Genomic DNA, 23,968 nt, shown 5'->3' with positions numbered 1-23,968 from the left:
TTACAGGGAGCGACCATCTGTGACTCCTGGTACCTCCTCAACACCTATTTTCCCTCTCTGCAGCTGTTTATGTTAAGTTATGTATGGCATATGGCACCATGCAAACTCACTGGTGTGCAGACCGGCTGCATAAGAAGAAATGCATCAGAAGTGTAGAGCTGCACTTTATATAACACAGCAGTTCAGTTCTGTGATTAAGTGGAATACGCTTGGTGTAAGGATTTATTATACCACGCATCATCTTGGTGTTCTTTTTTCATTAATGCGGTGACAGGCATTAAAGTGTGTTGGTAATGCTTATTGCAGCATTACAGTACATGTTAAAAATTATTAGTGAATTCTGCTCCATGAATGACTTTGCTGTTCTTTCTGGAATCTTTCCATTCTGTATTTGGGTGAGGTTTAGAAAAACATACACAACAGTAAGCAGAAATGAGTGGTCATGATTCAGAGTGTCTGTAGGCATTAAGTATAATGAATATGCATCTCAGTTCAGGCTATTTAAGCTAAATCTACAGCAGAACCCCTCCACAGCTGGAGCCAGTGTGTGTGTGTTGGGGGGGGGGGGTGCCAGGCTCACCCCAGGAGTCACAGGATAGGGCTCATCAGTGCAAAATAAAATTAAAAAAAACATTCAGACAACACTGAGACGTAGCTGAGCTTACATGCGGCTGCACACTCTGTACTAAGGTTTTATATACATAGTACATAGCAAACATCTTGGGTTTGTTGCCACAGCTGCCCTTTGTAGTAGGAGGAATTTCCATGATGTAAATACCACAACTTTCTGTGATACAAATAAAAAAAAATCTGTGCCTGGTTGGACACCGTCCTATTGCTCTGACCCCACTCCCAGCCTGATATCTGTTAAAGATGAGGAGCAGTTGCACAGAAGGTAGGATATGATGGCTCAGGACTGCCTTGTAGCTAAGCACAGCCCACCAAACCCCTTAAGTACTCATGAGGACTCAGTTTGGGGTGCTCTAAAACTGCATGTTTGCGTACATAAGGAGCTGCATTTCAGCACATCATCTTTATTATGAGTTGCTGCAGATGGCTGGTGCTTGGAAGACAGCTTTTATGAACTGCTCTAAGGTTAGAGTAGGTTAAGGAAGCATTTCCTAAGTCAGTAAGAGGATGCTATAAGTTATAGTGGTTGCTTCTCGTGACTGATACATGACTGGTTACTACTAACAGCCTAAAGGAATGCTCCTGTTGTCTGACCTTGTAATATAAGTAACTGTTTCTTTGACTGTCCCTAAAACAGTGGAATGGCTGCTTGCATCTTCTGTCAATATGTTGAGCGCCTGAGTAACTAATTTCCTGTTAACAAAATATATCAGGACCTAAATTGCATTCAGTCCATTTTAACATTTCTAATTCAACAAGACATATATATATATATATATATATATATATATATATATAGTTATAGTGAGGACAGACAAAGTCTACTAACTCAAAATTTTGGGGATGAAAGCATTATTTAACCCATTTAAGAGAAGGGTGTACTAAATAATCAAAATGGCATATTAGAAACACAAAACAGCATCATTCTTATTTAGCTAGTTTCATTAAATACTGCAAAATTCAACACGAGTGATAAAAATTCATTCAGGGGTTAAAAGAGAGAAATTATTCCATGTCATTTAGACCTTGTATTCCATGTCATTTAGACCTTGTACAACAGCAGTCTCCAACCTTTTTTGCACCAAGGACCAGTTTCATGTAAGACAATTTTCCATGGACCGGCCATCGCACACGCATAAAAATAATGCAAAATAAAGTGCATAATAAATACAACTCACCATAATGCAAAATTAATGGGAGCCCTGAGCTTGTTTCCCTACAAAGAAATGGTCCCATCTAGGGGTGATGGGAGGCAATGACACCTGAAGTGTGTTCTTTATGTCCAGTCTACTTCATAATTTTATTTTGGTTGCTGTCATTGCAGAAAACCCTGCTTCACAAAGCTAGGATGTTGGAAATCAAAGAAGGGTTTTCAGTGCTTATTCTACCAACTTTAGGAGTATGTAAGAGCAATATTTAAAATCTGTCCCTATTATTTGTGGCTCAGTCCAGACTTATTGTGCAAGAGGTCGAGAGGTATGCAAACCTCTTAAATGCTGCTGTCAGGGGTCACACATACATATATACACACACACACACACACCATTCTGCTTTCATGCACGCATTCACTCACACATGCAAACAGAAACACACACACACACACAGTCTGTTTTGCATTCACTCACATATGCAGACAGAAACACACACACACACTTTTTCTGTTTCATTTATTTTTGTTACACTCGCTAAACAGCAAAAGCACTGCTTAGTGAGTGTAAAATAATGGCCTGATCAATCTCACTGTTGAGTCTCTTGCATACACAGACTCATATGCTTTCACACACATACATTCTGCTTTCATGCACACATTCACTCACACGCAGACAGAAACAAACACACATACCTACACACATTCACGTTTTTGTTCCACTCCCTGCCTAAAAGTTTCTGTGCGGCCCAGTACCAAATGGTTCATGGCCCAGTGTTTGAGGACCGCTGTTGTATCATAAGTCATGTTTCTTTGCGAGCACCAGAGGGCGCTCCTACCATACAAGTACAGGAATAGCTCCATGTTGTTCACCAGTTGTATATTGTCAGCTAAAGCATTACAATGGTTACAGCATCTCCTCAACTGTCCAGATTTTCTTAGAATGTCCAGATTTTTGCCTCATATTTTTGCTCGGCTCCACACAAAATCTGTGGTTTTCTGTCAAAGACTTGAAGTCACTAAATGACGACACACATTTGAATTTTAGGCTTTATATCCTTTAAAAAATACATGATAACACAAATCCTGTTACTGTAACTACTTTCTAAGTTTAAAATAAATGATTTGAGCACAAAACCTGTATCGGAGCCGATATATGTACAACAAAATATAGAAAAAAACGAATTCCGAGTGGCCACAAAATCCTGGAAAACCACTTTATTAAAAAACAAAAGCCGTAAACTTTTTGAAAACTGTATCAAAGCAACAACACATTGGTTAAGTGCTTTCATCTATAGTTTAGACATCCTCAGAGCCAAAGTGCCTAAGTAAAACCACTGTTTAAAATAGTTCAATGAAAACAGATGAAAACAAACACACCTCCTTTCTGAGCCAATCACCACCAGATACATAAAACTAATGTGCCTCACATCCTGGAAATGATAAAGCATAACAAAATACACACATAAAGTAGTGAAAATAATAAATGAATAAATAGGAAGACACAATTGGACATTATATAACAGAAGCTCTTCTTTTTAGTTCACTGTAAATAGAAATGCACTTGTTTAAACCTGTGTGGTTGGCTGCATTTAACTTTAATTGCCATAACATCTCCCTTTCCAACAAACGATTTAGCCACAGTTTAAGTGGATGAAGCCAAGCAAGGGAGTAGGCCTGGTGGTTATGGAACAGGAAGATTTTATTAGGAGACTGATGAAACTATTGCAAGAAGTCAATGTATATAGAGTGGTTTCATTAAATGAGATCAATGTTACTTATAGAGAGGTATAAGAATAGCTTTGCAGGAACTTGTTTGACACTATTCCTCAAAGCCTCTATGATTTTTTATATGTCGGTTATCCCATCATACGGAAAATTTTTTGAATTCCGACAATACACTCAAACATTTATGATCCCCCCCCCAAGACCTGTTGTGGCAGCTGGTTTGGTTACTGAGCCCTTGGCAACATTTATTGATTTAAAACTAAAAGGTGTTCCATGACCTTCCACATGGAATACAAGATTCATGGAACTTACTTAATAAATTGTGGGATATTCAGCCACAACAAGACTTTGTTTTAGCTACCTGCAATATACAAAGTCTGTTTACTGTTATTCTGCAGGATACGAGACTTAAATGGTTTGAGAAGATGGTTCGGGAACATGCTGAACTTTCAGCAAGTGACATCAAGTTGGTAGTGCAATTCATGGATATTGTATTGGATAATAATTATATGCTATCTGAAGGAGAATATTACAAGCAAATTTCTGGAGTGGCAATGGGGACAGCATGTGCCCCTTTATTTGCCAACGTGGTGTTGCTAAGGTGAGAACTCAACAGTCTTTAAATGTCTATTGTTTAACCAATGTAGAGGATGTTACAGATGTTTGGATGATCTGTTGCTTGTGTGGGAAGGGTCAAAGGATGACCTTGAAGAATTTGCTGGATGTTTACAAAATGGTACCATCTTCCTCAAGTTTATTGCTACTATGAGTGTGGAACAGGTGAATTTTTCTACATTAAATTCAGTAAAAAAATGACATTTGTGGAACACTCAAATCTATAGAAAGCCCACATTCTGTAATGCATTCCTCTCTTTTAGAAGCTGTCACCCATACCATCAAAAGATGGGGATTGTTAGGAGCCAGTTTATGTGTATTTCCAGACTGACTTCAGATGGTGAAGACTGCCACAAGCATTTTGAAGAACTTAAGGTAATGTTATTAGAGTGAGATTATCCAATCAGATTACTTCACTGTGTTCGGGACTAAGTTTAAGCTGGTCTTAAGGACAGATATGCACCTATGATCAGGAATGGTTACATTGTGAATATGGATGAAAGCAGATCTGGCTTTAATCCGAACAGCATGATACTGCACTATACACTTGTTGCAGCAGATATCCAGCAAGTTCTCAGGAAGAATTGCTCCTTCCTTGTTTTAGGAGATCAAGAAGAGGTTTTGGAATCTCCACTACTACAGCAAAATGTGAGCATTGCAAATGTCCATATATCAGTACTGGTTTGCCCAACATACAGTCATTTGTATGGCCGGTAAATGACAAGGGGAGATTCAACTCTCAAACAGTAAGAGTGTTTTATCTTACTTTTTGTGACACTTGTGAAGCATACTGTGTGGGTAAGACTAAGAATATGCTCAATAAGAGAATCTACAAGCACTTGTATTCAAAAGGGTGATTCTAAACATGCATTGGCAAAGCACTCGTTGGGGTATAATGGCTTTAAGAAATTTTCTTTCCTTATTTTGGAGCAGGTATAGGCTTATGCTCTTATGGGGTACTGGCAAAATCATTTGTTGGAAAGGGAGATGTTCTGGCAATTAAAGTTAAATGGGGCCAATTACAGGGTTTAAACAAGTACATTTATATTTACAGTGAACTAAAACGAAGGGTTTCAATTATATAATGTCCAATTGTGTGTTCCTATTTATTCATTTATTATTATTTTCACTTCTTTATGCGTGTGAAATTTGTTAAGCTTTATTATTTCCGGGATGTGAGGAGCAGTAATTTTATGTATCTGGTGGTGATTGGCTCAAAAAGGAGGTGTGTTTGTAATCAGCTGTTTTCAATGAACTATTTTAAACAGTTGTTTTACTTACAGCACTTTGGTTCTGAGGATGTCTAACCTATAGATAAAAGCACTTAACCAACGTGTTGTTTTCATACAGTTTTTAAAAAGTTTACAGCTTTTGTTTTTTAATAGTGTTTTTGCAGGACTTTGTGGCCACTCGGAATTAATTTTTTTTAAAACGTTCTAAGTTTATAAGATATATTTAAAATGTGCACCTATTTTTGGGCCTTTGTCCCCCCATTATTTTAGGCTTTGTTCAGATTTCTTGCACTAAGAGGGTGAGAGGTATGGGTCACATTATGATTTAAGCATTTATCCTTTTTCATTTCCTAATACTTTTTCTACATACAATTAATATTATATAAACATACATGTATGTGTCTCTGCCTTACATATACATATATAATGTGTGCGTATGGAAGTCACATAATTGTTCAAATGTTCATAATATTGAATGTTAAGAACACTGAACCTGCTTTTTTTGCTATTTGCTGGCATTTCTGGAGATTGCGCGCTTATCCTTTCCCCATTGTAGTACAGTCTTGGAGTTGTTAAATAAAAGATGCACTGGGAGTGTGTGGGGGGGGGGGGGGCTTGCCCCAGTGCAAGAAAAACTGGGGTGGTTTTTTTTGTCCTTTTTTTCAGCCTGCTACCAGAAAGGCAGTTCTGATCCCACTCTCAGTCTGTCCTCAGAACTACAAAATCTAAAAACTCTGCAGATGATTCCCTTAACTCTGCCACTCATTTATGAAACTCTATCCCCCTTTATTCCCCCTCTCTATTCCCCCTCCACCTCAGGACCACTTCTAACTTATTTAACTTCAAATTTCTCCTCAAAGAACATCTTTAACAACCTTGGCTATGCTTCTGCCATAGTTTCGACTAACTCTAAATCATCACTTGACTCGTGTATTTGCTTGTTTTTTTTTTTTTTCAATATACTCCTGTTTCTCTCTTACCTTTAATCCATCCTTACTTTTCCCTAAGTCATAATATTATATCCCAGCAATACTTAATATAAACCTAATGTCACTTCTTACCTGTACTTTACAAGATATTAATTGACAATATGTAGGTATTGATGTGTTCCATAACAATTTAAAATCATTCTATAAACGTAATGATGTTTTTTTTTAACACATTTGTCTATTTTTCCCTTCTATAACTTCATTAACTGTAAAAATTTCCTGTTACTAAAATTTCAGTATTTTTTTTACTACCTTGATTATTAATTTTCTGTACAATTATATCTGAATGTTGGAGCTTTTCTCCCTGGGCCTCCACTCAAAAAGGGCATGCTTGTCATCCCAGTTGTACTATTCCAGTAAACAAATGCTAAATGAAATAAATTAAATAAAAATGAAACTATATTTCAAATATATATTTATAAAAAATACTACTATTGCTAATAGAGGTATATAAAAATTGTTTAAAACACTCCTAGTTAAATCTTATCACCAAAGTAATGCATAACAAAAAAAAGCTATGTCTTTTCATATCTAAAATAACTTGGAAGTCCTATCCATATCTGTTTGCTGACTACCTTTGCCTGTTTTTTCCTACCTTTTCCCAATGTGGCCTCTCTCACATATTACAGTCATCCTCTCTTCAGCACCCCCATTGCCTTTTCTTCCCTGTATAGCCACATGATTACCTCTCTGGCTTTTGTAGTGCCCCCCCCCCAACGGTCCTCATTCTCATGCAGAGTCTATATACTTTGCCATCCTGAAAATTTTGTTACAGTGAACACTTTTTATCTTGCATATGTGAAACCCAAGTATAATCTAATTTAGATAAAAATTTACAGGCTTGAAGTTTATGTTTCTGTTGCTCCAAGTTGACTACAATACAATGGCAAGGGTAAATAAGTTACTTTGGTAATGCAATACAAGCATTTTCCAAGAAATGTCTGAAACAGAAAATGGATTTCTTGTGATAAACACGATTCAATTATTTTCCACTGAAATGCAGACCGTCTGTATTCTGGCACATAAAAATGAGCTTTGTTTATGCAAGTAAAAAGATAAAATTCATTTTTTATTTAAATTTTATTAAAAACTTTTAAACAATTCATAAAAGCGTTAAGCGACATTCTAAAATTAACACGGTCCACTTTATTATTTTGTATTAGCTATTAGAGGACAGACCAAATAGTAACACTGTTCACACAACTGTTTTTTCTGTTTATTTGTATCATATTCAGAAATCAAAAATTACCTACTTTATAATTCCTTAGAAGAATACAAATTTTAATATGCCATTTGTATATCTAAGCGCTATATATATTCTTTGTAATTGTATTGGATATCTACTCAAAATATTCTACAATTTCTTTTTCAAGTTTAAGTTTACAAAATTTTCTTGTAATCTTTTAATTAATAATATCAGTCTATATTAATATAGAATACTGCATTTAGTTTAAAGGCTAAATCAAGTATTCACAGTGCATACACATTTCTTCTTCCTGATTTTTATCATACTCAATTTCAATGTTATTTATAATATAATTCACTAAATGAAAACAAATTTCTATACATGTTTGTATGCAAAACATCTCTTTATAAACACTAACCTTAAATAAAATCTAGGCTAGGATTTAGAAACAATTAGTGCAATGTGTAAAGAGAAATAGCATAGTTTGTTGCAACGCAGAGGTTGAATCTGATTCAGAGAAATAAGTAGAGCAGTTGCTCTGCCCCGTAAAATCATGAGTTTAGCATAATATGCAATTGATTATATAAAGACAAGGAAATTAGCAAACTTATGCTAATGAGACCAATTACAAATGAAGATAAAGAACATGGTAAAGTGATTCAGAAATATATAAAGACTGAACAGCATAGTGCTTCAGGCAGCAACTTCGTACACTGTCATTTTCAATGTGAACACAGGGTGATAATGTATTAAGATGCAAGTAGTACCAAGTACCGGCTGTTTTCGCCAGACACTATTTGTTAAGGGCCATACTCACCACCAGTGTCCACTACAAGGTAGATCATTACCTTCCACAATGCAGCTGGCTCCAACAGCCCTTAACATGCCATCACTTCCATGACAGAGATTGTAGTTAACAAAACCCTCTGGTGAGCAGTGCCAACATTGGTACAGTTACCTAAAGAGATGTTACCCTAACCTTCTGTGCCAATAGGTTCATAGGTGTTCACTCGGATAATGACCAGAAGGGCCTTTTTAAGCCTAGCTATGTATACCAAATCTCTGACAAGTTCTGGTACCTTTGATAAATGTAAGTAGGGCCTGGGAGGTGAAACATTTACAAGCAGGGGCTTGGGAGACAAACCATTTCCAGGCTGCCTGTGTCATTAGAGACATAGGTGCCAAACCAGGGATAATTTCCTGTTCCCAGTCCAAGTTACACTTGAATTGGGTTAGGGAGGTACTCTGCTTCACATGGATGGGGAGCCTGTTCCAGAGATGGGGTAGTCTCTGGGACACATCTCTGGCTTGCCATCAGGTCCTATTTATATCGCAGGCAAGGTTAAGTCTTTAGAACGGGTAATTCTGGTGTCTTGTTTTGTACTATACAGGAGATGTATCAGAGTTGGGTCTGACAATGTCTTGTATGCCAGGCATAGCTCTCCCCTTAACAGCCTGTAGGAGACAGAATACAGGGATAGGGCCTTGAGGCAGTCTGCATAGAACATATTACTTGCGCCCTGTATTTTTTTAGTGAAGAACATCCGTGGACATTCCAAATGTTGAATATGCCTGGATAGGTATATACCAAAGGGGACACTGTACTCAATGACAGGTCTCATGAATGCTGAATACAGTGAAACAATTACTTCCTTGGACCTAGATGCCATGCCATTGTTTTGAAGTTGTACAACACAGAATGATTTCCTCTCTACTGTAGACTCGTGATGGTCAAAGACTAGATTACTGCCTATGTGTGTCCCAAAGTCCCTGACTACTGGGTCAACTCTTAAGGGGGATGTTATCAATATGATACTTACCAGGGGTGGATGACTTCCTGAAGCATACAGTTATGCATTTCTTACCATTTAGTTTTAGTCTGTGGCTCTGTCACCAATTGTATGCCTGTGTCACCCCTTTCTGGAGAGCATTTGTGTCTATGTGGGATTCAATGACAGCTCCTAACTTGCAATCCACTGCAAATTTAGTCACCTAGAGGCCACTGATATTGGCCCTGACTTCAGAGAAGTAAATGCCAAAAAGGAGCAGTCCCAGGACCGATCCCTGAGGGACTCCACTTGTGAATGGCCTCTTTGTGGAGGTGGACTCCAGTTCTAACTTCCTGGGTCCAGTCTGTGAGCCATTTGGCTATCCACTGGGTGACATAAGGGTTTCTACCTAACCTCTTGAGTTTGTCAACAATGCCTGAGTGAGGTATTGTGTCAAATGCCTTGGCCAGATCAAGGGTAGGCAGTGTGAACCATTTTGCCCTCAACCATTGCTTTGGTGACCTTCTCAAAGAAGTCCACCAGGCTGAGTAGGCATGACCAGTCCTTCATGAAAGCAAACTGAGTTGGGTCCAGTGTCTGGAGGTTTACCGTATCATTATCTTATCATTTTATTTATTTAACATTTGTCAACCGGGAAAGTCCGACTTGGAACAAAGCCAATTTTCAGCAGAGGCCTGGGGAGAAATGCTCCAGATGCACGTCTTTGTAATGTGGGAGGAAACCAGAGCACCCAGAGGAAACCCACATGAATGCAGGGTGGACATGAGACTCCACAGAGAAGGCACCCCAGCCAAGAACTGAACTGGAGAACCTCTTGCTGTGAGGCGACAATGATACCACTGCACCATCCAATTTCCATGATAATTCTTTCCCCGGCTTTGCATATGAGACTAGAGAGACTTATGGTTCTATAGATGGCCCACCTTTGTACAGAGGGATGCCTGTTGCTGTTCTCCATTCATGAGGTCCAAAGCCTGTTTGGAAGCTAAAGCTAAATAGCAATTCCAGATGGCCTGACAGGTCATATTTCTTGCTATTTAGAAGGTATCCTGTGATATTGTCTGGGCCCATTGATGCAGTGTTCTTGGTCTTAGAGAGAGCATTAAGGATCTGCTCCCCTAGTGACAGCAGACATTTGATGGTATTTTCTGAGGGGGAGAGAGACAGGTAAAGTTGGAGCAGAATTTTGTCAGCCAGTAAGTTTACTATATCTTCTGGTTCAGTATAGGTGTCTCGATTTACAGTGAGTTCTGCACACAATTGTGCATTGTCTTTAATGTTATGGACATGGCAAAAGAATGCCTTATGGTTGTCCTTGGCCTGGGAGGCCAAATGCATCTCAAATTTGGCTTTGGTAGACTTTATTTGTCCTCTAGTTGTTTGAGTGCTTTTATCCTGATGGGTGCTGCACCTCCTAATTTTTGCCAGGATTGTTTTTCCTTCTGTTATACAGCCAATTGATTTTGTGATTCCACTAGGGTGGCTTGTTTTTTGAGTTAGTTCTATACTTCTTCCTGGTCAGTACAACTGCCTCTCTGCAGCTATTAACATGCGTGTATAGGGTTTCTGTGAACAGTTCTGCATAGGTAGCAGTGTTCTCAGGGTTTATGGTAGCTTCAAATTTTGACTGATTTTAATAGCAGGAAGTTAGAGTAGTTCCTGAATATTCCAAGATAAGCTGGGGGTCCAGGTTTTATTTTTCTTCAAAGGAGACTATTTTCTGGTCTGACCTTACCAGAGAAGGCATTACACTGGGAGATGTGCAGCACTCTCCCATATTAGTTAGGACCAGATACAGTATGGTTGATGTACTGACAATCTGGCCCATGGAGTTTGTGTTTACAAAATCCAGGAATCTCTGTGCCTGTACATTTAGCGTTGCATAGGATTTCCAATTAATAGTGGGTAATTAAAGTCACCCATGAATATGGTATTAGATTGGATAGTGAGTGTTTCCAGCAAGTTTAAATACGTGGTATGGGTTTCCTGGGATATACAGGGGGGCCTATAGTTTGCAAAGTGGCATTGGAGTTTGTCTATGGTGACTGGAACATGAAGCTCAAGCAAATTGTATTGCTTGACCAGTCTTGAGGTATATTTATTTCTGATGTAAAGCAAGACACCTACAACTTGACTGTACTAGTTATACCATGATCATGTTAGTGTCAGGCTGGCATGTAACACTACATGGATGCTGAGTGTCATGGTACAATATTACCACAGAGCTATGTGGCCCATGTGTATTTACATTGATTACCTGAGATGGATTATACTTAGCCTAATGCCACCCTGTGTCACACATTCAACAGTTTGTTGTACATCATATGGCAGATAGTCTTTTCATGTGCAATTCATTTGTTTTTGCTTCATTTGTGCAGTATGTCACTGATGTAAAGAACAGTGAGAGTACCACCCATCTTATCTCACCCTGTACCCACACAGTGCTGTCAGAGATGTGGCACAGGTTTGTATATAATGCTTGTGAGGACACTACTTAGCTGACTGAACGTAACCACTCTACCGCCTGTACTGCAAACCAGTAAAGGACAATTTAGTGCCACTGCTTTTGTTTTATCTTTATTCTATGACCTTTGCTTCTCTCCATTTCTATGCAGTGTCAGCTGCTACCAGTCTCTCTTCCTTATCCTAGAGAGCATGTTGTCAATCACTGAAATGATATTTGACTTACAGTAGTTGATGAATAAAGGTTCTGTGAAAACTTTTAAGTGATACAGATCCAATTAAAATATATGAAATTAATCATCATTGTCAACACAGCTACAGCAAGTCTCATCCTCTTTTCTTTAAATAGCTTTTAAGGTGTAAACCCAACTTCATATATTCTCAGACCTCAATCCCATACATTTGTCATTTTTTGCAATACCCTGACATCTACTGCATGCTTCTGCCTATTTGTTTTCTGTATGCTGTAAGTTGGCAGTAATTTCCTACCTCATTTGTAACTATTTCCTCATATTTGTACCTATTACTAGAATACCTCCTTTTCTTAATTCAATTTGCTAACTTACTTTTATTTCATCATCATCTTCTTTCATGTTGCTACTATTTTATCTCCATACCCTTTATCTTCATTTCCTTAAACAGTATTATCATCAAACTTATACATTCCTTATCCCACTGTACTATGTTAAAGGCAGCTACTTGTAATAGGGCATACCCCAGCCATCTCCCTATTAAAGCTTTCAAATTATTTTGTGCAAATCTAGACTAATTAGTACTTTGTGTATTATTTTATTGATTTTCTGAATATTAAATATTCCTGTAAGATCTTGTGGGATTGTAAATGTTGAATTATACAATTCTGCAAAGTAGTTGAGAAAAATGAAAGGTATATACTTACCTAAAGCTGGATCTTCACGATCTCACTCTGCCCCCCCCGACTGATGGGTTATCTGCCCTTGAGGCAAATCCAAGCCAATAGCTTCTTCAAATCACTCCAGAGTTCCAGTTCTTCCCCCTTTTCCACAATGCACCTGTGTCCTCTCAGCTCAAAGTGAGTTTGCCCCTAAAGCACGATATGTTGATGATTGGATGGACAATAAAAAATAACTGAAGTATAGGTTTCAGTATTAGTTACATTTACCAGGTTAGTCTGGAAGCCAAGAGAGGCAATTTGGAGGGGGAAGATGGATGAAGTGAGATAAAGATCCAGCAGTACATAACTTACACCTCATACATTATCCTCTCTTTCCCCCTCAACTGATAGGAATACAAGGAGCTGGGGATAAGTGGCATCATGACAGGACTGTGCATCCAAAGGACGAAAGAGATCTGGATAGCATATGGTGCATAATGGTATGGATTGTTGACCATGTTGCTGTGGCACACTATTAACTGGGGAATTTTTCAGAAAAGGCCATGGAAGTTGCTAATGGAACTTGAGGAATGTGCCAGTGGTTTGACAGAGTTTTACTGTTGATAGAATAAATGTGAATAATGCAGTCTGAAAACCATCTAGACAAACTAATTTTGGAGAACCTGGAGCCCAGCTTGACAGTGGAGTAGCAGACAATGAGATAGAGATGACTGTCCTTAGAGATCTTTGGTATGATGCAATTGAAAATGTAATTGTCTATGAAGATCCAAGGAATTCAAAAGTGACTGTAGGCAAAAATGAGGGTTTAGTTCTGACAGAGATTCTATCTTTATGAAAGACTAGATTGGGGTATACAGGAGAGAGAGCATGTAATTCAGAAATTCTCCTGGAAGATATTGTAATGAGCAGAAACAAACTTTTCTAGGAGAGGTGTTTTAAGCTGAGTGGCTGGACTGCCTTGTGTGTGGAGTCTGCATGTCCTCCCCACGGTCAAGTGACATTCAAAAGACATGCGTAAATGGGCATACCTTTACTGAAGGTTGGGCGTTGAGCCGGCACCTCGGCACTGTAAAAAATCTACTGCCAATCATTAGCGGACCAGAGTTGCACTGTGGCAACCCCTAACTGGGAAAAGTTAATCACATTAAGAACCTCCAAGGCTAAATTCCTATCCTATGGAAGAGAGAGGGGTAAAGTTGTTGCCCATCACTAGAATTGGAGAAACTGTACAGTTAGTTTCAGAGAAGATATAGCTGGATGAGTGTTGCTGGATTGGTGAGAAACAGATCCAAAAAGGGATCAGCCATGGCTGTTTTATGAGATGATGCCAAAGCATCTGGAACTAAATTTGCCTGAGTCAAAAAAAGGCTATGAGGATAACTGATAGCTCACACAGCAGAGCTTTCTGTAGGAACCTGGTCATGACAGGAAGAGGACAGAAGACAAAGGAGCCCAGTTAATGAAGGATGGATCAGAAAAGCAATAGGTGTCGGTCCTTCTGGAAGAATTGGAGCAAAGTAGCTGTTGCAGCTTGTGCTGGTCATCTGTATTCTTGTGAAGCACCAAAATGCTGTGGCTGTGCCTGGAATATGTGCTGCAGTCAGAAAGCGCTGTGAAAACACCACCTATTGCCACATTTGCATGGTCTCTTGGCCTAGTAGGTGTGAGAGAGTTCCCCCTTGTTTGTTGATACACCACAATACCAAAGTGCTAGACTTATGGCTTGAGATCACACCCAGGGAATGTCCTGTAAAGCCTGCAACTCTATGAGGATTGCCATCATCTCCATGACATTGACACATCCCTTATATGAAATGCCCCCAACCCAGAGAAGAGGCATCCATAGTGACTGCCACTGAAGGGAGAGAGAATGAGGAATCATCTGCCAGTCACAGAGATCAACTGTTTTCACCAAAGTAGATGGCATTTGCAGACATTTCAAAAGATGAACAGGATGGTTGAAAAAAATGTAGCAAATGAAACCATTTGTATGCTGAAGATCCAGTACAATATTTCCATGAAAAATTTGACACACCAAACGAGATTGATTGTGGCTGCCATCATACCCAATACTTGAAGAACCAGAGAAGCATGAGGAAAATCTGATGGGACTTTGAAATGATGGCCCTGAGAGAGACAGAAGTCTGTCATTAAAAAGCTTTTGTTATTCTTACTTTTGTGTCCAGATGGCTTCCTATAAATTCAAGACTTTGAGAAGTCTTCAACTTGAATTTTATGAGATTATAGAGTTGCCAAGGACAGACATAAACAAAACATTGCTGAAATAAAGGACTTTCTTATTGTGGTGAGAAACCCAATGGTCAAGGTTCAGGAAGACTTGGATCTCTTTCAGCCAGAGATGAGCTATTACTATGAACATTCACTTTATTAACACCTATGGTGCAGTGCTGGGAATTAATTGAGATGCTTATAATTGGCTTGGACATGCAAGTGAAGATAACTTTTGGACAGTTTTGCAGCCTTGAGGGGGGAGGCAAGCATCCTGAATGTCCATTGAGCACATCTACTCTCCTCTTCTTAAGGACTGCTAGAACTTTGATCATCAGGAACTCTGTCTTTTTACAGAATGGTTTAAGCCACTTAAATCTAAAATGGGCCTGAGGTCCTTTGACTTCTTAGGAACTAAAAGAATGTGGAATAGCCACCAGATCCTCTAGTATGGCAGGACTTCTTGGATGTCTTTTTGTGAAGAAGCTGTAAAATCTGCTATGCTGCAATTCACTTAGGTCAGGGTGGCATGCCTGGGAGAACCAGGGAGAACCTGTGTAGCTTATGGATATGATGCTCTTCAGCCAGTAGTCTTATGTGATGGCCACCCATAACTGTAGATGAAAAGACTATTGACTGCCAACTGTGTCCACAGTGGACTCGGAGATGTTGGGACAGTTTCCTGGAGGAAGGATCCCAGATTCTAAAGACCACCACTACTTCTCAGGTGGCATCTGTTGGCAGACACCCCTCTACCATGGGCATCCCTGTCTAAAAAGGAATCAGTAGGAAGACTATGTGGATTTGTAAACCAGAATGCATTGGGACCCTTCTGGATCCCAGAGAAGAGCCTCTGAGGGGTCTTAATGTGCACCCCAACAGCAGACAACACACTCTCTTCCCATTCACCTTTCAGCAGTCTTTCCTTGGCCTTGAGGTCAAAGAGTGAGGTTCTATCATAAGTGACATTGATAAAGGAAACAAACGCTGTCTGCAAAACCATAGTGATGCATCCAGGCATGACAATGCATAGCAGTTCCAGTGCTCTGACCACTCCATCTGCCATGCTGTGCAGTAGCCTCACAGAGAGGTTGGAAGCAGACAACATGTTAACCACTTGATGCTCAATTTCCTTCTAAGAATCTGGGGTGGGAGGTCTTGGCAGACAGTCCACAAGGTCTCTCTGGAACCTAATTATATAAGTTAAGTAATTAAGCACCCAAAGGAAAAGGTTCCTAAGGCACAGGCGGGCTTCCTCATGTGGGCGATTATCCTAGACTCCTTGTTGGGAAGAGGGACTGTGGAACTTTCTTCCAAAAGTTCTGCTCTGGTAGCAGCCACCACAATAACAGAGTCCACAAGATGACCTTTGCTCATATAAGGTCTGTCCTTGGGCATGTGTAAAATTTTGTTGGACTTGCAGAGTTGCCTTCTCCAATACCAGGTCATTCATACAGTATGCAGGAGAGACTACCCAAGAAGTAGAGGGCACAGATGTGAATGAAAGTAATACCTCTTCATTTGGGGAAGGGAGAGTAATGGGCTTCTGATGTATCCATTCCAAAATCCCACCAAAGCTGGGATTTTCAGGAGGGTACTAGCAGGAGCCTTCCCCTTTCAGGGAAGTCAGTGTCTGCTATAAGTGCTTCTGTATGGTAATCTATATCGAACTTCTTTTACACATACACCTTCTGGAAACATAAGGGAGCATCTTATAGGTAAGTACTAGGCTAGCTACCCATGTGGCACATATTAAACCTATCCAATTTCTGCTCAAAATAACCTATCCCATTTGTTTATAGATTGGCCTTACTGATCCTATGGTTAATAATTACATATCACCTCTAATGATAATAACTGTGACCATAGTATAGACTATTTGAGAGGGACACCCCCCACCATATGGGATAAAGAATTCAGTAGCTGCTTCTGACCATTCATAGTACAGGGCCAGTCCTGGGGATACATTTTCAGTTTCCCATCCACAGATCTCAGTTATGCTTGAATATGGACAGGGATGAACTTTATGTAGATGGCAAGTCTGTTTCACAGCTGGGGTATCCTTGTAAGATATATCTGTCTCCCCAAACTGTTCTGTTGATGTTGATTTAGGGATTTAAACCCCCTACTGCAAGTACTTCTGATGCCATTTGACATCATGATATGCAGTAAATCCATCAGCAATTGGTCAGAAGATGCCTTGTATGCCAGACGCAGGTAACCTCACAGCAGTCTGTAGAGCAGCAAGTATAGTGACAGGGCTTTGAGTCAATCTATAGGACATGTTGTTTAGGCCTTGTATCCTTTTAGTAAGGTAACTCTGTTGGCATTCCAAATGTTTCACGTCTGGACAGATACATGCCAAAGGGGGTCATTATATTCAATGATTGGCCAATTGAGGGCTGAATAAAGAAGGACAATGACATCCCTAGATCTAGACAAAATTCCTTTGTTTATAAGCTGTGCAGTATAGAAGTACTTTCATGAAACTGACAGATGTCAGTCACAAGTTAGGTCACTGTCCACATAAGTTCCCAAATCCCAAACAACTCTCTCTACTCTTAGGGGCACATTGTCAATGGAGTAGTTCCCTGGGGTTGATGCCTTCCCACAGAATACAGTAATACTTTAGCATTTAGTTTCAATCCATGATTTGTGCATCAGTAATTTTAAGGGGACAAACCTTCCTGCAGGATGGCCAAGTCATTTGGGGGATTTAATGACTTCTCCTAGCTTGCAGTCGTCTACAAACTTAGTCAGCCAGAGCCCTTTGGTATTGCTTTTACTTCAGAAAAGTAAATGTCAAGCAAGAGAGGTCCCAACACAGAACCCTGGGGGACTCTGCAGGTGACCTGCTCTTTGTGGTGGTAACCTCCCCTATTTTGATTATTTGTTCCCTGTCTGTGAGCCAGTTTGGCAGGTGACATAGGGGTTTACTCCCAGTCTGTGAGCCAGTTTGGCAGGTGACATAGGGGTTTACTCCCAGTTTATTTACCTTTTTCTATTAAGTCTGAGTGGGAAATTGAGTCAAAAGCTTTGGCCAGGTTAAAATATGTGGTGTGTACCATTCTGCCTTCATCCATTGTTTTGGCGCCCTTTTAAAGAAATTCACCAGGTTGAGTAAGCATGACCTGCCCTTGATGAATCCAAACTGTGATGGGTCCAATGTTTGGCGGTTCCCTATATCCTAACTGGTTAATTCCATGGCAAGTCTTTTCATGGCTTTGCATATGAGGCTGGCCAGACTTATGGGTCTGTAATTGCCCGGTCTGTGGAAGTTCCTCTCCTATGCAGGAGAATGACTGTAGCTGTTCTCTATTCTCTTGGTTCAAAATCTGTATGAATGCTGAAATTGAACAGTATTGTTAGGGGGTGGGGGGGGCTAAATCATGCTACATATCTTAAGGAACTGATGGAGCAGTGTGTGGTACATGTAGAGCTAAATTAGTAAGCCAGTAGGTTCACTGTCTCTTTAGCCACAGTGTAGATTATCATTCACAATTACCTCAAAACACTGTTGTGTTATGCTTGAGATTACAAACATAACTACAAAATGCCTTGCGATTCTCTCTGGTTTGGACAGCTATTCTAACTTCAAACTTGGCTTTGGTAGACTTTATTATGCTCCCGAGTTGCTTGTTTATTTCAGTGACAAGGCCTACAACCTACTGGGAATTACTCTTCTTAATTTGGTAAAAATTCTATTCTTTTATTATAAAGAATGTTGATATAATGGTTTCTCCATGTGGGTTTGCCCTGCACATGTTCCTATGGGGTATAGCTGCATCAGTGCAAGCGGTGTTGTTATAGTGTGGTAATGTACATGGCTACATATTCAGTGGAATTATCTGGGTTTGGTGGGCATTTAAAGCTTGACAATGGATCACATAGGAGTAATTTGTCTTACAAAAATTTCTAAAGGTACCTTGGGTGGGTGGAAGGGATCTCTGGTTTCAGTTTTATTTCAAAGCCGACTGCTTTATGGTTAGACCTAACAAGTGATTATATGCAAAGGATGGTACGAGATGCTCCCATATTAGTAAGGGCAAGATCTAAGACGTTATCCCCCCAGGGGGTACTCTAATTGGAATCTCTGTGCTTGTGCACTAGTGGTGGTGTAGGTTGCCCATTCTATAGGTGGAGAGCTTTGATCACCTCGGAAAATAGTATTGGGTTTAATACGGAGCGATCTTCTGAAGTTCCTGAATTACCTTGGGCACCTTATTGAATTGGGGTTCAGAAGATTTGAACTGCTTTGTCTTTTGGGTCAAAGATAAGGGCTCAGAAAGACCAGTATCAATAGGAGGAACTAAAAATGAGGATGCATCCCTTTTCAGTTGAGGGACATGCAATGATCCTCTTAAAGAACTCAATAGTGGACACTCAGCCTTAAAGCCTACAAGAACCCCCTGCAGACACAGTCTCTATTCTGGAAGATGGGGTGGCAGATGAATGCACTAAGAGAGCCCCTAATGTTGATGAACTGGTCAATTTCACATAACAAGATTGGTGCTTAAACCTCAAATGCTGCAGTCTCCAACACTGTGAATGGCACCACATGAGTCAACATTGAGGCAGGAGCTGAGAGCTCACTAGCACGGAGACCACTGAGCACTGATGGGATTGCTGTTGAACTAGTGAGATGCAACATCAGGCCTGATGAATAAAATCCATCTGGTCATAAAGAATGATGCACTGGGATAGTCACTGGCTCAGAGACCACCAAGACACCTACAAGAGGCAGATCAAGAAATCTCCTGCACAATCAACGTACACGATGACTACACAGCCAGAAGGACGAAATAAGGTCAGGAAAGAGATACAAACAAGCTTAGTTCACAGTATCTCTACTTTAACTGACTCACAATTATCTGTGTTAAACAGAGGTTTAACCTTTGTTCCTGCTCAAAGAATGGACATAACAGAGGTAATTAAAGGCCTACACCTTTTTGGTAGAACTCTTACACTCAAAGCTACGTTTGGTAATTCTAATAATGCTGATTGTATATTTAGAAAGCCCAGCACTTACATACCACCTAGTAATTCTACTATAGATCTGTTCATTGACCTTTGTGAAAAACAACTTGGAGAGAAGTCTCTAGATAAGCAAACTAATAAGTTTAGTAATTTATCAGCTGCAGAGTTACAAGCTCTAGTTGAATTGAAAGAACTAAATAGTATAGAAATACGTCCAGCTGATAAAGGAGGTGGTGTTATCGACAAGGACAAATATATAGAATCTATGTTAAGTCATCTCAGTGACGTTGATACGTATGCCATTTTACCTATGCATATACTCAGTTGTGTCACAGAAAAAGTACAGTTTTTGATCTTTGATTTATTAATAACAGGCATGATATCTGAACAACTGTTTGAGTATTTCAAGGTAGAACATCCAACAGTCCCTTTGATATATGGTCTACCCAAAATACATAAGAATCCCTTAACTCCACCTATGCGCCCTATAGTTTCAGGCCTAGGTTGGGTAACTGAACCACTTTCTATTTTCGTAGAAAATACTTTGCATGCTGCCTTGGCTAATTGTAGCACTGTTTTAAAGGATACCAAGAGTTTTGTAAATGAGCTGTCTAAACAAAATGAAATTATCTTAGGACAATATGGATGGTGTTAGAGCAATGAAACATTTTTTGGGAGATAGCCCCTTGGTGGAATACATAGTAGAATTACTTATGATGTGTTTACAGAATAACATATTTGAATTTGATGGGCAGTTATACAGGCAAAAACAGGGAACAGCTATGGGGGCACCGTTTGCCCCCTGTTATGCCAATATATTTATGGGCCTGTTTGAACACTGCCATATTTATAATAATGAGTTTTTTTGCAAATATGTAATTAATTATTACAGATATATAGATGTAGAATTTTATTTCATTTTGGTTTTTCAAATAAATTCCTTCTGAGGAGTTGCTGGCTTGCAGTTTGTGGTTTTTCATCATATTTTGTTTGCGGTGGTTTTTCAAAATGACCAGTGATTCTTTGGTGGGCCTTCCTAGGATATTCCTAGATACTCCGGTGGAGATGTTACCTAAATCTATGGACAGTGTATCCACTAATGCAGAAGTTGCAGCTGGGTCGAATTCGACATGCAATGGATTCGTTCGCAATGAAGGAGGTGTTATCAATGAAAGAGATAATGGGGTGCTTAATAAATGGACTAAGGACAGGAAGTTATGGAACCAAAATCCTTTTTCCATAATTGGTAAAAAAGTTAACACTTTTCATAACCCTGAGATAACAGACATGTTGTCACGGATGGAGAAGTTGTTATTCAGAGAAACTGCTACATTTTTGAACTCGCAAAGTATGCAGAGATATGAGGAGTTAGAAATCACTCCTCGAGGACTAAGAGCCATAAAAAACCCCTCTACACCTTTTGACTTAACTGTCTCTGAAGAGCGGGGGTTTTGTGAAAGGTGGATTGCGGCTGCTCATAACTGTAGTTTGGAGTGGGTCCGTATCTTAGTTGAGCGAGATCTCTTTAAGAGACAGAAACTTAGAGAGGAGATCAAAGGGCTATGTAAAGATATCACGAACATGATTTCACATGAGGAACTCCAATCCTTTTTGGTTAAAACCAATGAACAGCTTGTCAACTACGAAAAAGAATTGATTGACAGAAAGAAAAACAAATTGGTTCGCGACATACGCGACTACGACAATAAAAGGGCGTTCCTGGTGGCGACCAATCCTAAGGGACGTAAACAACACGTGCAGTTTGAACAACAGAAGAAGTCAGGGCAGAATATGGCAGCAAGAGCGTTTACTTCTGGCGAAAGTGTGACTTCAGCTACGGAAGCAGAAACAGATGAAGATTTTCCATACCTTCCACCGGTGGGGAACAACACATATATGAATTCATTTCGGGGAGGCTATAGAGGTAGAAAACGCAGCTGGAATGGGCCAGCACAAGGTTATTATCCAGAACAGCGTACGTTTCAACGGACAAGTAAAAGAGGCAAATGGGACTAAAAATGTAAATGGTTTACCTGTATGTGAGTATGTAGTTAATTTATCAGGTTTTGAGCTCTCGGAAGCTCAGTTGTCTGTGTTAACTAAAGGGTTAAAATACATACCTACTGTGTTCCCGAGATTACATGAATTAAAAAGTGATATCTTCCGTTTTATACGGAAGTTAAAGTTAATGCATTATTTTTCTGTGGAAAAAGTGAATAACAATGAAAATTGTGGTACTGATGAACTTAGTAATAGTTCAAATGATAGTTTTTATTCATGTTGTTCCATGGAAGAAGATGAAATTGTTTGTAATAATGCATATTGTAAGTTAAACACAGACAATATAAAAGTGAAAAGTGGTTTTGTTCCTTATTGTTATAATGAAACTATACTAAGTTTAGATAAAGTTTTGAATGTGAATATACAAATAGCTTATGATAAATTTATTAGTTTAAAGAAAAAAGATGTAAAATATAATTTGACTAAAAATGAGTGGCAGGGTTTAAATGATTTAAGCAAAAATACACAAATGGTATTTAAACCATCTGATAAAGGTGGGAAGTTGGTTCTTATGAACTATACGCAATATCTAGCAATGTGTTATAAACACTTAAATGACAAAACAGTGTATCAATGTATAAATATGATAGAATATGAGGAAGCTCAAGCTATGTATATTGCATTAGTAGAAAAGGGCAAAAGATTACATTATTTTTCAGGCAAAGATGTGAAGGATAAGTTTGGTATTAATAATCCGAGAATGCCATGTTTTTACTGTCTTCCAAAGATTCACAAAGATTTGGTAAATCCACCTGGTCGGCCGATTGTGTCGGCCAGTGGAAGTTTTTTGACGAACATCTCTTGCCTGTTACATGAATTCTTTATGCCAATAGTTAAAAAGTTACCCTCATATGTCAAGGATGTTTTTGAATTTTTGTCAGTAGTGAAGCAAATTAAATGGCATAAAGAGATGTTTTTCATAGTAATTGATGTTGTGAGTCTTTACACAAGTATTAAACATATGGATGGTGTTAGAGCAATGAAACATTTTTTGGGAGATAGCCCCTTGGTGGAATACATAGTAGAATTACTTATGATGTGTTTACAGAATAACATATTTGAATTTGATGGGCAGTTATACAGGCAAAAACAGGGAACAGCTATGGGGGCTCAGTTTGCCCCCTGTTATGCTAATATATTTATGGGCCTGTTTGAACACTGCCATATTTATAATAATGAGTTTTTTTGCAAATATGTAATTAATTATTACAGATATATAGATGGAGAATTTTATTTCATTTTGGTTTTTCAAATAAATTCCTTCTGAGGAGTTGCTGGCTTGCAGTTTGTGGTTTTTCATCATTTCATTATCTTAGGACAATGTTTATTTGTAACTCTGGATATTGAATCATTGTTCACGGTTATACCCAATGAATGGGGAATTGAAAATGTCAGAGAATTACTGTGAGAGAGAAACACCCCTGATACTAAGGTGACACTTATTTGCACACTTTTGGAAATCATCCTAGAAAACAATGTGTTTATTTTTAATGATGTTTATTATGCACAAAAAGTTGGCGTAGCTATGGGCACAGCTCATGCTAATAGCTACGCCAACCTATCCCTAGCTAATTGGGAAGCTAAACATGTACTTTCGAATAATGAATACCAGGTTAACATCAAATGATATAAACGTTTTGTGGATGATATTTTTTTGTTGTGACATGGCTCAGAGCAGCGGCTACATTTAATACTTTTTTGAGATTTACCTATGAATATTCTGATAAAGATGTAGAGTTTTTGGATGTTAAAGTTACTAAAAATAATTTATCCACTGTGTCTACTACTTTGTATAAGAAAACTGTTAGAAAGAATAATGTTCTGCACTACGGCAATATGCATCCGAATTATACAAAATTCAATGTGTTGAAAGGACAGATATTTCAAACTATGAGACTTTTTAATGATGATGATGACAGTCTCATTGTTGCATTACAAACACAAACAAGAATTTTTAGAAAGAGGCTTTAGTAGTAAACTTTTTGATTCTCAAATAGCAGAAGGATGGCGGCATAGATCAGGTAAGTGCCAGCCATACTTTCCCCCC

The sequence above is a fragment of the Protopterus annectens genome, chromosome 6.part1 (assembly GCF_019279795.1).
Source record: "Protopterus annectens isolate FY-2018-M chromosome 6.part1, PAN1.0, whole genome shotgun sequence".
Taxonomy (NCBI): Eukaryota; Metazoa; Chordata; order Ceratodontiformes; family Protopteridae; genus Protopterus; species Protopterus annectens.
This window is presented reverse-complemented; position numbering follows the sequence as displayed.